This window comes from Rutidosis leptorrhynchoides, chromosome 3, assembly GCF_046630445.1.
Source record: "Rutidosis leptorrhynchoides isolate AG116_Rl617_1_P2 chromosome 3, CSIRO_AGI_Rlap_v1, whole genome shotgun sequence".
Taxonomy (NCBI): Eukaryota; Viridiplantae; Streptophyta; class Magnoliopsida; order Asterales; family Asteraceae; genus Rutidosis; species Rutidosis leptorrhynchoides.
This window is the reverse complement of record NC_092335.1, coordinates 582,880,947-582,895,603: the sequence shown is the minus strand read 5'-3', so window position 1 is coordinate 582,895,603 and position 14,657 is coordinate 582,880,947. Positions and strand designations below refer to the sequence as shown.

Sequence of the window (14,657 nt, the reverse complement as noted above, 5' to 3'; positions counted from 1 at the left end):
CTTTGTTATATAAAGTAGGTTATCTTTCTTATTCAAGGTAATATTCATATTCAAACTTTGATTCAATTTCTATAACTATAAACTATCTTAATTCGAGTAAAAATCTTACTTGAACTTGTTTTTGTGTCATGATCCTACTTCAAGAACTTTCAAGCCATCCAAGATCCTTTGAAGCTAGATCATTTCTTGTCACTTCCAGTAGGTTTACCTACTAAACTTGAGGTAGTAATGATGTTCATAACATCATTCGATTCATATATATAAAACTATCTTATTCGAAGGTTTAAACTCGTAATCACTAGAACATAGTTTAGTTAATTCTAAACTTGTTCGCAAACAAAAGTTAATCCTTCTAACTTGACTTTTAAAATTAACTACACACATGTTCTATATCTATATGATATGCTAACTTAATGATTTAAAACCTGGAAACACGAAAAACACCGTAAAACCGGATATACGCCGTCGTAGTAACACAGCGGGCTGTTTTGGGTTAGTTAATTAAAAACTATGATAAACTTTGATTTAAAAGTTGTTATTATGAGAAAATGATTTTTATTATGAACATGAAACTATATTCAAAAATTATGGTTAAACTCAAAGTGGAAGTATGTTTTCTAAAATGGTCATCTAGACGTCGTTCTTTCGACTGAAATGACTACCTTTACAAAAACGACTTGTAACTTATTTTTCCGACTATAAACCTATACTTTTTCTGTTTAGATTCATAAAATAGAGTTCAATAGGAAACCATAGCAATCTGATTCACTCAAAACGGATTTAAAATGAAGAAGTTATGGGTAAAACAAGATTGGATAATTTTTCTCATTTTAGCTACGTGAAAATTGGTAACAAATCTATTCCAACCATAACTTAATCAACTTGTATTGTATATTATGTAATATTGAGATACCATAGACACGTATACAATGTTTCGACCTATCATGTCGACACATCTATATATATTTCGGAACAACCATAGACACTCTATATGTGAATGTTGGAGTTAGCTATACAGGGTTGAGGTTGATTCCAAAATCTATATAGTTTGAGTTGTGATCAATACTGAGATACGTATACACTGGGTCGTGAATTGATTCAAGATAATATTATCGATTTATTTCTGTACATCTAACTGTGGACAACTAGTTGTAGGTTACTAACGAGGACAGCTGACTTAATAAACTTAAAACATCAAAATATATTAAAAGTGTTGTAAATATATTTTAAACATACTTTGATATATATATATATATATATATATATATATATATATATATATATATATATATATATATATATATATATATATATATATATATATATATATATATATATATATTGTTATAGGTTCGTGAATCAACCAGTGGCCAAGTCTTACTTCCCGACGAAGTAAAAATCTGTGAAGGTGAGTTATAGTCCCACTTTTAAAATCTAATATTTTTGGGATGAGAATACATGCAGGTTTTATAAATGATTTACAAAATAGACACAAGTACGTGAAACTACATTCTATGGTTGAATTATCGAAATCGAATATGCCCTTTTTTATTAAGTCTGGTAATCTAAGAATTAGGGAACAGACATCCTAATTGACGCGAATCCTAAAGATAGATCTATTGGGCCTAACAAACCCCATCCAAAGTACCGGATGCTTTAGTACTTCGAAATTTATATCATATCCGAAGGGTGTCCCGGAATGATGGGGATATTCTTATATATATGCATCTTGTTAATGTCGGTTACCAGGTGTTCACCATATGAATGATTTTTATCTCTATGTATGAGATGTGTATTGAAATATGAAATCTTGTGGTCTATTGTTACGATTTGATATATATAGGTTAAACCTATAACTCACCAACATTTTTGTTGACGTTTAAAGCATGTTTATTTTCATGTGAATACTAAGAGCTTCCGCTGTTGCATACTAAAATAAGGACAAGATTTGGAGTCCATGTTTGTATGATATTGTGTAAAAACTGCATTCAAGAAACTGATTTCGATGTAACATATTTGTATTGTAAACCATTATGTAATGGTCGTGTGTAAACAGGATATTTTAGATTATCATTATTTGATAATCTACGTAAAGCTTTTTAAACCTTTATTTATGAAATAAAGGTTATGATTTGTTTTAAAAATGAATGCAGTCTTTGAAAAACGTCTCATATAGAGGTCAAAACCTCGCAACGAAATCAATTAATATGGAACGTTTTTAATCAATAAGAACGGGACATTTCATTCATAACAACCGTTAGTGTACAACGAAATATATCACTAACCCCGAGGTGACACGGACAACGAAATATCCGTTCAAGCAATCGTTAGTGTACAACGAAATATATCACTAACTCTTGGGCAATTTGGACAACGAAATATCCATCGTTAGTGTACAACGAAATATATCACTAACTCTTGGTGGTATAAACAACATATACCCCGGCCTCTTCCCCGCCCTACAAATAGATACATTATATACACACATGTATAATCATTCCACTCACCTTGTCGACTTGGCGAGATTTCCAATAACACTTGTAACTTCAAAGCGAGTCACCTAACACAATTAATTCTCAATTAATTCACATAATAAGTTGGACTTTCCACCAACTAGACCCACTAGTGTATTTATGACCCATTTGCACTATAAACACTCATTAGAGGTCAATACTCCCAACTAATCACTAAAAGCTAGCGATTAAGGTTCTAAGACTTCCATCAACACATAAATAGGGTGTTTTCATACATAATTTAACCCACTAGGTCAACCTACCCATTTGACCCATTTCAAGTCCACCATGAACCCTAGAACCAATTTTATTAACAACACAAGTAAGCTAGTGAATAACTAACCATTATAGACTCAATAACACCAATTATTACCTTGAAATCCTAGGTTAGTCATCCTTGAGTCCTAATGACTCAATCTTACCCAAAACCCCCAAAATCACCATTAATGGGTTTTGTGTTCATCACTAACCCAAGTTCTAACCTTTAAACAAATTAAATCAAGGAAATCAAAATTAGAACTTACCAACACAACTAAATTGTAGCTAGCGAGGAGATGAACAACTTTATAACCCGAGCTAAGACCCGAAACTAGCTCCTTCTTCCTTTACTTGAGCTTTCTCTCTCTAAATTTTGGGTTTCTCTTACTAGAATTAAAGTAGGATGAAAATGGTTGTTGAAAGTGGAGTTATGACTCACCCAAACCACTGATCTGTGACCTTAACTCGTTCCCAAGTGAAATTACCTCAATACCCTTCCAAAATATCTGATTAAAAGAAAAAGAACCCGGCTACAGTAGTGGTGCGCAACGCGCTCCTTTAAGGGTGCGCGGCGCGCACTATGTTCTGAACAGATTCTGATCACAGTTTAATTACACACAGTTCCCCTCGCTTTATGTACACTATATACACTTCTGTATGATAATAACTAGGGTGTTACAGGTTTATAGTCGGAAATACAAGTTACAAGTCATTTTTGAAAGAGGTAGTCATTTCCGTCGAAAGAACGACATCTTGATGACTGTTTTGAAAAACATACTTTCACTTTGAGTTTAATCATGATTTTTGGATATGGTTTCATGTTCATAAGAAAAATAATTTTCCCAGAAGTATAGCTTTTAAATCAAAGTTTTTCATAGTTTTTAATTATCCAAACCAAAACAGCCTCCGGTTGTAACTACGACGGTGTAAATCCGGTTTTATGGTGTTTATCGTGTTTTCGGGTTTTAAATCATTAAGTTAGCATATCATATAGATATAGATCATGTGTATAGTTGATTTTAAAAGTGTAGTTAGAAGGATTAACTTTATTTGCGAACAAGTTTAGAAATAACTAAACTATGTTCTAGTGATTACTAGTTTACCACTTCGAATATGATAGCTTTTTATGTATGAATCGAATGATGTTATGAACATCATTACTACCTTAAGTTCCTTGGATAAACCTACTGGAAAAGAGAAAAATGGATCTAGCTTCAACGGATCTTTGGATGGCTCGAAGTTCTTGAAGCAGAATCATGACACGAAAACAAGTTCAAGTAAGATCATCACTTGAAATAAGATTGTTATAGTTATAGAAATTGAACCAAAGTTTGATTATGATTATTACCTTGTATTAGAATGATAACCTACTGTAAGAAACAAAGATTTCTTGAGGTTGGATGATCACCTTACAAGATTGGAAGTGAGCTAGCAAACTTGAAAGTATTCTTGATTAGTCAGCGACCTGTTTACAAGAACATAAATTGAAGCAGTAGTAAGACAAGAACGGATCCATTTCCGCCATCTAACACCAAAACCCATACATTTTATGACCTCCAACAAAAAATTTCAATTAATACAATCGAAAGCTTTTTCAAAATCCACTTTGAAGAGAGTTCCTTTTTGTCTACTCGATCTAAGAAAGTCAATGCATTCGGTAACTATTTTTTAAAGTTACTTATTCACTTTTATAAATAAAAATAAAAAAGTAAAGTGACTTAAGAAAGCGACTTTCGATAAGTAATCAGACGATTGATTGATAATTTAATAATAATAATCGACATTTTTAATCTTAGTTTTAACTAGATTTGATGACCTCGCGTTGTGATGGGAGAACGTTAGTTAAATTCGATTGAGAAAAAAGAATATAAAGTGAAATTGGTAAAAAGTTTTGTGCTAATTTATAATAAATAAAAAATTTTGTGGTTGATTTATAAAAAGTGAAAATTTTTGGGTTAAAAAGCTGAAAAAAGTGAAAAGTATACTATTTATTATTTTTGTGGTTAATTTGTAAAAAATGAAAAGTTGTGAGGTTGATTTAAAAAAAATAAAAAATAAAAAGTTTGTGATTGTTTTGTAAAAATGATAAGTTATTTGCTAACTTTGTAAAAAATGAAAACTTTTGTGATTAATGTTACAAAATCGAAAGTATACTATTTATATATTTTTGACAAAATTGCGTCGTTGGTCCATTATATTACCCATCTTTTATTAGGGGAACTAAATCTTTCAACCCTATTGATCCACGTGTCATCTCCCCTCACATTCTTCCACTATTCACGATTGGGCAACTCTCCACCACATAACATAAAAAAACGTGGCGTGCTAGGTTAAGGGTGTGTTTGAACGAAAGTAGCTGGAGCTGGAGCTTATAGCTGGAGCTGGAGCTTATGAGCAGGAGCTGGACCTGGAACTTATTTTTAAAGCTGGTAGCTGGAGCTTATTATTTTTTATAAATGTTTGATAAACTAGCTGAAGCTTATTTTTCAGTTCATAAGCTCTATTTTTTTTCATAAGCTATTACAAGTAGCTTATTTTTTCAGAGCTTATGATTTTCATAAGCTCTACTTTTTTTGTCTAACAAACGAAGTTTATGACTTGAAAATTATTAAAATCATTAAAATCATAAGCTGAAGCTATCATAATCTTCAGTTACGTAAAGTTCAATAACCTACTCGCCAAAAACACCCTAAACAAAAAGCCATATCCTCTGATCTTCACCATCTCCTCTGATCCTTTTCTCTGTCTCCTCTCCCACTAACCCTAAAAGCTCTCTCATTCTCAACATAAACCTAAAAATATGATCTGACCTCTCACTTCTTTCTCACTACATCTAGAAAATATTTCTTCATAAGCGTATCCTCTCCAAAACAGCCGATTTTAAGGGCTTACCCTAAGCATATCATCGATCAAGAAAATCGCTCAGGTGTGATTTTTTATTTTTATTTTTATTTATTCTGGTAATTAGATTAGATAAACCGATTATTAAATTTAATCGTTTAGTTTTGGATTTTGAGCAGAAGGAAAGCAATCAAATAGGGCTGATTTGGAGAAGAAACAAGTGGTGTTTGTGGTTGAAGGCACCGCAGCGTTGGGTCCTTAATGGCCTACCATTCTCAAGGATCATCTTAGCAATCTTATCAGGTACTGTATATTACTCTCTTTTTGTGATTTAACATTTCAATTCGTTGAAATTAGATTCCGGATCGATTGATTCTTTATTACTGTTTTGCACACAATCTTATAAGGTTTATTACTCTCACTTTTCATTTGAATATTTTGAAATTAAGTTCTGGATTAAAATCGTTTTTTACATATACATATATTTTGGGACCAAATATGTTGTTGATGTGAGATAAATTGTATGACTTTGTTATAAATAAAAAATAAAATGAAATAAAATTATATTTGTGTACACATAAAGTGATATCTTCGATATCTACAGATCCAAATAAACATATTTCAATATTAATTTTAGGTTAAGAATTTATTGAGTTTACTGTTTATGAATTTTAGGGTTATGAGTTTGTTTATCTTTTAAAAATAAAATAAAAAATTGTATGCTGACAAGCAGTCTTTATACTTAGTTTTCCTTCTACATTCTGGATTTGCTGACAGTTGTTTGTAATTCTAGCAGGACTAGTTAATGTAGGTTTTTAACAGTATATGTGTAATTAGGGTCATGATTCGTGTTAATTACTTTGATTTTGACTTAATAATTGTGATGAAATTAGACAGGAAAATGGGTGTGAAGAGATACAAGAAATTCATAAACAAGAAATACAAGAAATTTAGTGTGCACCTCTTCTTATATCTATTTGTTTGATTTATTTTTAACATAAGATAGTGTTTGTTTGATTTTTTGTAGGTGATGATTTTGTTCGCAATGATCGCACGGTGTTATGTTCTAAGCTTTGATACTAAAAGGATCATGTCATTTTAGACAGATAACCTATCCTTTAACCCCTTTTTATTTATTTCATTGAATATCCTTTAAAGGATCGTTTAGTACAGTAGTTGTTTAACGTTGCAGTTTATATTAACATTGAACGCGAGTATGGAGGTCGACGACCTGTTCCAATTATACACAGATGGACCCTAATTCATGGACTCGTCTCTCCACCACCAATTCTTCTTCACGGCGTTATCAATCTCGATCAGGTATGCCGTTCATTTCAATTCGTTAGTATTAACTTTGTAAAAAATGAAAACTTTTGTGATTAATGTTACAAAATCGAAAGTATACTATTTATATATTTTTGATAAAATTGCGTCGTTGGTCCATTATATTACCCATCTTCTATTAGGGGAACTAAATCTTTCAACCCTATTGGTCTACGTGTCATCTCCCCTCACATTCTTTCACTATTCACGATTGGGCAACTCTCCACCACACAATATAAAAAAACTTGGCGTGCTAGGTTAATGGTGTGTTTGGACGAAAGTAGCTGGAGCTGGAGCTTATAGCTGGAGCTGAAGCTTATGAGCAGGAGTTGGAGACTGGAACTTATTTTTAAAGCTGGTAGCTGGAGCTTATTATTTTTTATAAATGTTTGATAAACTAGATGGAGCTTATTTTTCAGTTCATAAGCTCTATTTTTTTTCATAAGCTACTACAAGTAGCTTATTTTTCAATCATAAGCTCTACCTTTTTTGTCTACCAAACGAAATTTATGACTTGAAACTTATTAAAATCATTAAAATCATAAGCTTAAGCTCCCATAATTTTCGATAAGGTTAATAAGCTACTGGCCAAAAACACCCTAAACAAAAAGCCATATCCTCTGATCTTCACCATCTCCTCTGATCCTTTTCTCTGTCTCCTCTCCCACTAACCCTAAAAGCTCTCTCATTCTCAACATAAACCTAAAAATATGATCTGACCTCTCACTTCTTTCTCACTACATCTAGAAAATATTTCTTCATAAGCGTATCCTCTCCAAAACAGCCGATTTTAAGGGCTTACCCTAAGCATATCATCGATCAAGAAAATCGCTCAGGTGTGATTTTTTATTTTTATTTTTATTTATTCTGGTAATTAGATTAGATAAACCGATTATTAAATTTAATCGTTTAGTTTTGGATTTTGAGCAGAAGGAAAGCAATCAAATAGGGCTGATTTGGAGAAGAAACAAGTGGTGTTTGTGGTTGAAGGCACCGCAGCGTTGGGTCCTTAATGGCCTACCATTCTCAAGGATCATCTTAGCAATCTTATCAGGTACTGTATATTACTCTCTTTTTGTGATTTAACATTTCAATTCGTTGAAATTAGATTCCGGATCGATTGATTCTTTATTACTGTTTTGCACACAATCTTATAAGGTTTATTACTCTCACTTTTCATTTGAATATTTTGAAATTAAGTTCTGGATTAAAATCGTTTTTTACATATACATATATTTTGGGACCAAATATGTTGTTGATGTGAGATAAATTGTATGACTTTGTTATAAATAAAAAATAAAATTATATTTGTGTACACATAAAGTGATATCTTCAGATCCAAATAAACATATTTCAATATTAATTTTAGGTTAAGAATTTATTGAGTTTACTGTTTATGAATTTTAGGGTTATGAGTTTGTTTATCTTTTAAAAATAAAATAAAAAATTGTATGCTGACAAGCAGTCTTTATACTTAGTTTTCCTTCTACATTCTGGATTTGCTGACAGTTGTTTGTAATTCTAGCAGGAATAGTTAATGTAGGTTTTTAACAGTATATGTGTAATTAGGGTCATGATTCGTGTTAATTACTTTGATTTTGACTTAATAATTGTGATGAAATTAGACAGGAAAATGGGTGTGAAGAGATACAAGAAATTCATAAACAAGAAATACAAGAAATTTAGTGTGCACCTCTTCTTATATCTATTTGTTTGATTTATTTTTAACATAAGATAGTGTTTGTTTGATTTTTTGTAGGTGATGATTTTGTTCGCAATGATCGCACGGTGTTATGTTCTAAGCTTTGATACTAAAAGGATCATGTCATTTTAGACAGATAACCTATCCTTTAACCCCTTTTTATTTATTTCATTGAATTTCCTTTAAAGGATCGTTTAGTACAGTAGTTGTTTAACGTTGCAGTTTATATTAACATTGAACGCGAGTATGGAGGTCGACGACCTGTTCCAATTATACACAGATGGACCCTAATTCATGGACTCGTCTCTCTACCACCAATTCTTCTTCATGGCGTTATCAATCTCGATCAGGTATGCCGTTCATTTCAATTTAATTAATTAATTCTAAAATTGATTTAGGGTTTCAAACTGTGTAATAATCCAATTCGTTAGTATTAATTCATCTAATGTGATAGGTTTATTTGTCCAGTGTAATTTCACTAAAGAAATGGTATTGAATATTTTTTATTGTACTTCTTGGGTGTGTAAAAGTTTGGATTTTTAATTGTGCTAATTGGGTTAGATTATGATTAGTGTATAACTGTATATGTACTCGTATACTTACATAAATATGTTGTTCTTTAAGTCACAACGTTTCTTGATAATTTGTAGTAGAAAGTTTATGACTTTATGTGCCCAGTGCCCACCTGAATTTTTTGATCATTTTGATGGCTTTTGATGTAGTTTTGAATCTCACATTCATGTTCGTAGCAGACGCGTTTCATTTTGTCGAAGAGACTGATGGTGATGAGCCGAGACGTGAGTAGTTGTGCCCATTTTGTGCAGAGGATTTTGACATTGTGGTCTTTGTTGTCATATCGATGACGAGCATACGGTTCAAGCAAAGAATGAGGTATTGTTTTTGACTTTTTCCTTATCACATCACTTAATAAACGTCTCATTTCATTTGTGCAAATGTTAGAAAAGGGTAATATAGGAGCGTGAAAAGTTCGATATTGGAATGAATAGGACTCTTCATTCAATTCAATTAAATATAATAATAGTATTAGATGTTCAATGTCTTACAATAATAGAATTGGATGAACAGTTATTTATGAAAAGGTAACATCTTTATGTCAAGTACTCAAGTTTTAATGTTGAAAAATTAACCCTTACATTTACATTCACAATTTTGAACATCAAGTTCTTAATTGTGCAACAATTCTTGGTTTGCTAGCTGATTTAAAAAAAAAAAAAAAAAAAAAAAAAAAAAAAAAAAACCTATCTTATGTGCACTGGCCATTAGATTATCTTTGTTTAGTAAAATATTGTGCTACTGTATTTGGATTTTCTTTCTAATAACAAGTATCTGACGATGAAACAAGACGTAACATTTTCAAGGATTATAAATATTTTATGCGCAAGTGTAGGTATGGCTAATATGTGCAAAACGGGTTGGAACAAGTTTGGTCAGTCATATGACCATGCAGCATGGAAGTCTTATAAAGATATCCTTTTTAATTCAGTTAGGTTCTCTTTATTTTGGCTGTTAAATCATTTTATTTTGTTGGTCCATTTTATGGTTCTCATCGATGTTATGATGTCTTTTTTCTTTGGATTATTGCTATTTCTTGACTAAATATATCACGTTCAACGTAAGAGGAGATTTCGATGAGGTGGATCAAACTCAACTCTTTCTATATTAAAGAAAGAGTTACGGGAAGGAAACTTACATTCTCTGTTAGGAGGTTTGTTGTTTTCAATTCCGTCATCTGTCAACACAGAGCCCGACCCGTTATTATCTTCTTTCATTTATAATGTTGCTCATGAACACTTTGAAGATCAAACAAGGCAACGATCATATGTTGTTTCTTTGATTGGTGTTTTGTTGTCTAAGACTTACATCTACTGGTTATCCGAAGGATAATTGTTTAGTAAACTATATACATACGAACAGTGTAGGCTAATCATTTCATTTTTAAGAGACTGGGACTTTCTATTAAATTTATTTTTAGAAAAGCATTTTTCTTTGTTTCAGTTTTAACATAACGGTTGTTGATGCAGAATGTTTTTCTTGATAATTTGTTTTTCATTAGTTCAGGTTTCACTGAAGAATGCAATGGTGCTGCCTTGCAGCTTAATCTGTTTTTGTTAGCATGAATTTTGAAGAAAGTAAAAGAAAGGGGAACTTAACTAAAAGGTCTGTATGATCCTTGATGGTTAAAGTGTTAGTATTTTTTATAATTATCTATGGTTATGGTTTTTTTTTTTTGGAATGATGTAAATTTCAGGAAACCGAGCGACTGTACAAGGTTTATTGCAACTATTACAGTTGGTATTCTTTTTGGTTTTTTCATCGAGGCAACATTTCCTGCATTTTCACCACCAAAGGTACTATTCGTTAACCGAATCATGCTTTCTTACATCAAGTAAACAGTTATGTTCTCATAATTTAGATATGGTTGCAAACATAGCCTTATTTCTGTTGATATTGAAGGGTATTATAGTAATATTACATACAGTCTGATTACTTACTTGCGATTATGTGTTGAATATGACATTGCAGTTCTTATGAACCAAACCTTTATTACTTTCTATCTTAAACTTGCTGTGTGACATGTGATTATTTTTTGGTGACAATTTTCATTGGCATAAAGATTCTAATTGAAGAAGAAATTGTAAGCTGTAGTAAATACATCTATTGTTCCTCGGGATATCGACGCACCAGGGTCATGCAACGTTCTTTCATTTTGGTAGGTCACTCAGTTGTGATTAAATTCCTACACATGGGATGGCCTGACTTTGTTGCTACAAAGTGGTAATCAGCTTTTAAGTCAATAAACTTGCTAGAATGGTAAGCTTTTCAAGTTTTCTTTACTTTTAGGTTTTTTTTACCGTTACACTGTTAACAAATACTCATTTGTTTGTTATCTGTTAATACATAGAAGCTGCAATCTATTGGTTCTTTTGCTGTTAGTTCGTGTATTTGCTGGTGTAACTACGATTCTCGAGGCCTTTGATCTTCTGTTTTGTTTTGAGGTAATGTTTGGGTTTAGTTCTCTTCTGTTTTAATTCTCTTTATCCGAATTACAAGATAAATTTTTTCTATATCCATTGTTATTATTAATTGTTATTATTAATAGACTGTTATTATGTTAAGCATGATTATGTTGCCTTTAATTGTTACCTGCCATTCTAAAGCCTACGTATGAAGCTGGATTTGGTTTCAAGTTTGCGGTGGTCACAGTGAAAAATGGTTGTCTTCTATATTTTTGTACTCGGGCAGTCCTAATTTTCAATTCTTATCGATCCCTTTGTTTTTATGGATGTATAAAAACTTTAATTGACTTTTATGGATATACAAATATAGTTTAGTTTATTTGTTGAATTGTATTTTTATGCAATAAATTTATCAATTGCAACGAATTTGATATTTAAGGTGCTTTTAGGTGTGTAGTTGTGAGTGGAGTAAACAAGGGCATTGGATTTGAACCAGCTAAACAGTTGTCATCTTCAGCCGTGAGCCTCAACGTATACAACATTTGGCTAGGGTCATCTATAACCAATTTTGAAAGCTTGATATGTTTTGGTAAAGCTATTACATTCCCAGAATTGGGGACGCAACAGCAAAGAAAAAGCAGGAATGAGGACATTCAGTTCGGAGACAATAACATAATAGCTATCAATCTGACGTGTGTTGTATCATGATCTAATTTGGCGTTTTTTATAAGTAAAAGACGATGGACATTGGAGTGTTGTAATTTGACTTTATGTTGATTATGTTTCAGAAGAGATACAATTGCAATTTAAATTTTTTATGTACTTAAGTTATTGATGATGTAAATTGTGATAAACAATTTTCGATGTATATGTCACTTCTAATGAATGACTATAACCTCTGAAGGTTAATTTTGAACTGTTTAATTTTTTGACAACCCTTATATTTGTCTAATTTTTATCAATAATATTTAGCCGCGTAGCGCGTACCTTCAATCTTGTTTGTATCAAATAGCATGGATAACTTTTATCTATTTTTTTGACGTCGTTGACCTTCTTCTTTCAAACTTTGACATGGATGACCCTGTGAATAACACTGTTAAAAAATCAGCCGTTAAGTGTTGTAGTATGTGTGGCATGTGAGGGCAAATTAGTCCACACAATATTTCATTTTCTTTTTTCTTTTTCATCTTATACATCTCACCACCAACACCCATATATATATATATATATATATATATATATATATATATATATATATATATATATATATATATATATATATATATATATATATATATATACATTATTAATTCAAAATCAAAAACCCATTTCTTCATTAATTTATTTTAACAAAGAAGAAAAACTCATTTATTAACATATTTTAACCCATTTATACATATTTCAATTCAATACACATGTTCAGCTGCAGTTTTGAGACCACGAACTAGGTATTAACATATGCAATTCATAAGCTTATACACCCGAAAATCTAATCTATTAACATATTTTAACAAAGAAGAAAAATGGCAAGAAGGTTTGTTACAAGATTCATGGAACTCGTCCGTTCAAGGGTTGTATCAAGAAGGGCCAATCGGAGTTGAAACCCTACTCAGAGAACCAGATTTATTCAAAAATACCAGATCTCTGTTTCGAAACCCTACTCCGAACCAGTTTCGTTTGAACACTGGTATCGATTCAATTCTGGTAGTTCCATTTTAAACTGCGGCAAAAAGAACGACGGTGGCGGTGTCATGTACCACCGGTAAACGAGATCCGAAACCTAAACCAAAAAAACGAGGACCAATCGAAAAAACTAGATCTGAAACCGGAAAATTGAGTACCTCGGATGGCGATGGTGGTGATTACCAATTTGACCGCCGCCGTTTTCTCAGAAATTTGTACAAATGAGTACCGGAAAACAAGTAAAACTAGTGGTGGTTGGTGGTTGCCCTTGGTTTCAGATGGTGGCCGGTCTTTGCCGGTGGTTGTGATGATAGCAAACAAAGGCTTTTATAGCTTTAATCAATATCTATTTTACATTATAACCATTTTCTATAATAATTGTTGTTCAAAAAGAAATATATACTAATATAAGCTGTGTGTTTGTAACTCTTGAATTTGATCACTTCATTTGTTGAATTCTTTAAGACATTTTTAATACATCGATAAACAAAAAACAGAGAAAAAGATGGTGGAAACAGAGCTATTCGTAAAGATGATATAACAATGATTAATCTTTACAAGGCTGAATACAATTATAAATATAATATAATAAGTATAGAATCAATTTACCAAATTTTATCGTTTCCGATCATGAATACATGATATACTGTGAATGAATCCAAATTGCGCATATGGTTCATTTGTATCAAATAAAACGTGTGTGGGCGAAACTGCCCTCACGTGCTTGGCACGTGATCGTAATTAAGTCTAAAAACTAACGGTTGTTAGTGGTTAGGTCATCCGTGTCAAAAGTTCATAGTTGAAGGTCATCTAAGTCGAAAAAATAGATAAAGGTTATCTGTGCTATTTGATACAAACATAAAGGACCATCGCCGCAATTTTGTCATATTTTTACTTTTAGATAAGGGTATAATATAATATAATATAATGATGATAACATATTAAGAAGAATTTACACTAACAATTAAGTAAACAGACAAGTTTATAAACCTACATGTATCTAGCAAATAACCAAAACTCAAAATAAGAAAAAATTAATAATTACTAATCTACGGATGAGTTGCGGTTGGACTATCAGTTAATCGTAGTTAAGCTTTGAAAGGACCCGTCCTAATCCATCTGGACGAATACATTACATTTGGTTACATCGCGAGGTACTTGATCTCTATATAATACATTTTACAAACATTGCATTCGTTTTTAAAAGACAAACTTTCATTACATCGAAAGTTGACGGCATGCATACCATTTCATAATATATCCAACTATAATTGACTTAGTAATAATCTTGATGAACTCGACGACTCGAATGCAACGTCTTTTGAAATATGTCATGAATGACTCCAAGTAATATCTCTA

General features: G+C 31.7%; 2 long non-coding RNA genes across 11 annotated transcripts; both read left to right on the top strand.

Moving 5' to 3' along the window:
- Positions 1 to 5,445: 5,445 nt before the first annotated feature.
- LOC139902927 (uncharacterized) lies at positions 5,446 to 10,126 on the top strand. 5 transcript variants are annotated; one of them, XR_011777802.1, is made up of 5 exons: positions 5,446 to 5,697; positions 5,792 to 5,915; positions 6,640 to 6,932; positions 9,390 to 9,528; positions 10,046 to 10,126. It is a non-coding gene; the product is annotated as an uncharacterized lncRNA (long non-coding RNA). The 5 variants fall into 5 exon arrangements; XR_011777804.1 differs by having other exon boundaries at positions 9,360 to 9,528; XR_011777800.1 differs by lacking the exons at positions 5,446 to 5,697; positions 5,792 to 5,915; positions 6,640 to 6,932 and adding exons at positions 7,530 to 7,771; positions 7,866 to 7,989; positions 8,695 to 8,987.
- Positions 10,127 to 10,263: 137 nt separating this feature from the next.
- Positions 10,264 to 12,539, top strand: LOC139902926 (uncharacterized). 6 transcript variants are annotated; one of them, XR_011777797.1, is made up of 7 exons: positions 10,264 to 10,363; positions 10,717 to 10,815; positions 10,907 to 11,006; positions 11,273 to 11,293; positions 11,373 to 11,469; positions 11,561 to 11,654; positions 12,065 to 12,539. It is a non-coding gene; the product is annotated as an uncharacterized lncRNA (long non-coding RNA). The 6 variants fall into 6 exon arrangements; XR_011777799.1 differs by adding an exon at positions 11,817 to 11,871 and having other exon boundaries at positions 11,273 to 11,469; positions 12,073 to 12,539; XR_011777798.1 differs by adding an exon at positions 11,817 to 11,871 and having other exon boundaries at positions 11,273 to 11,469.
- Positions 12,540 to 14,657: the final 2,118 nt, after the last annotated feature.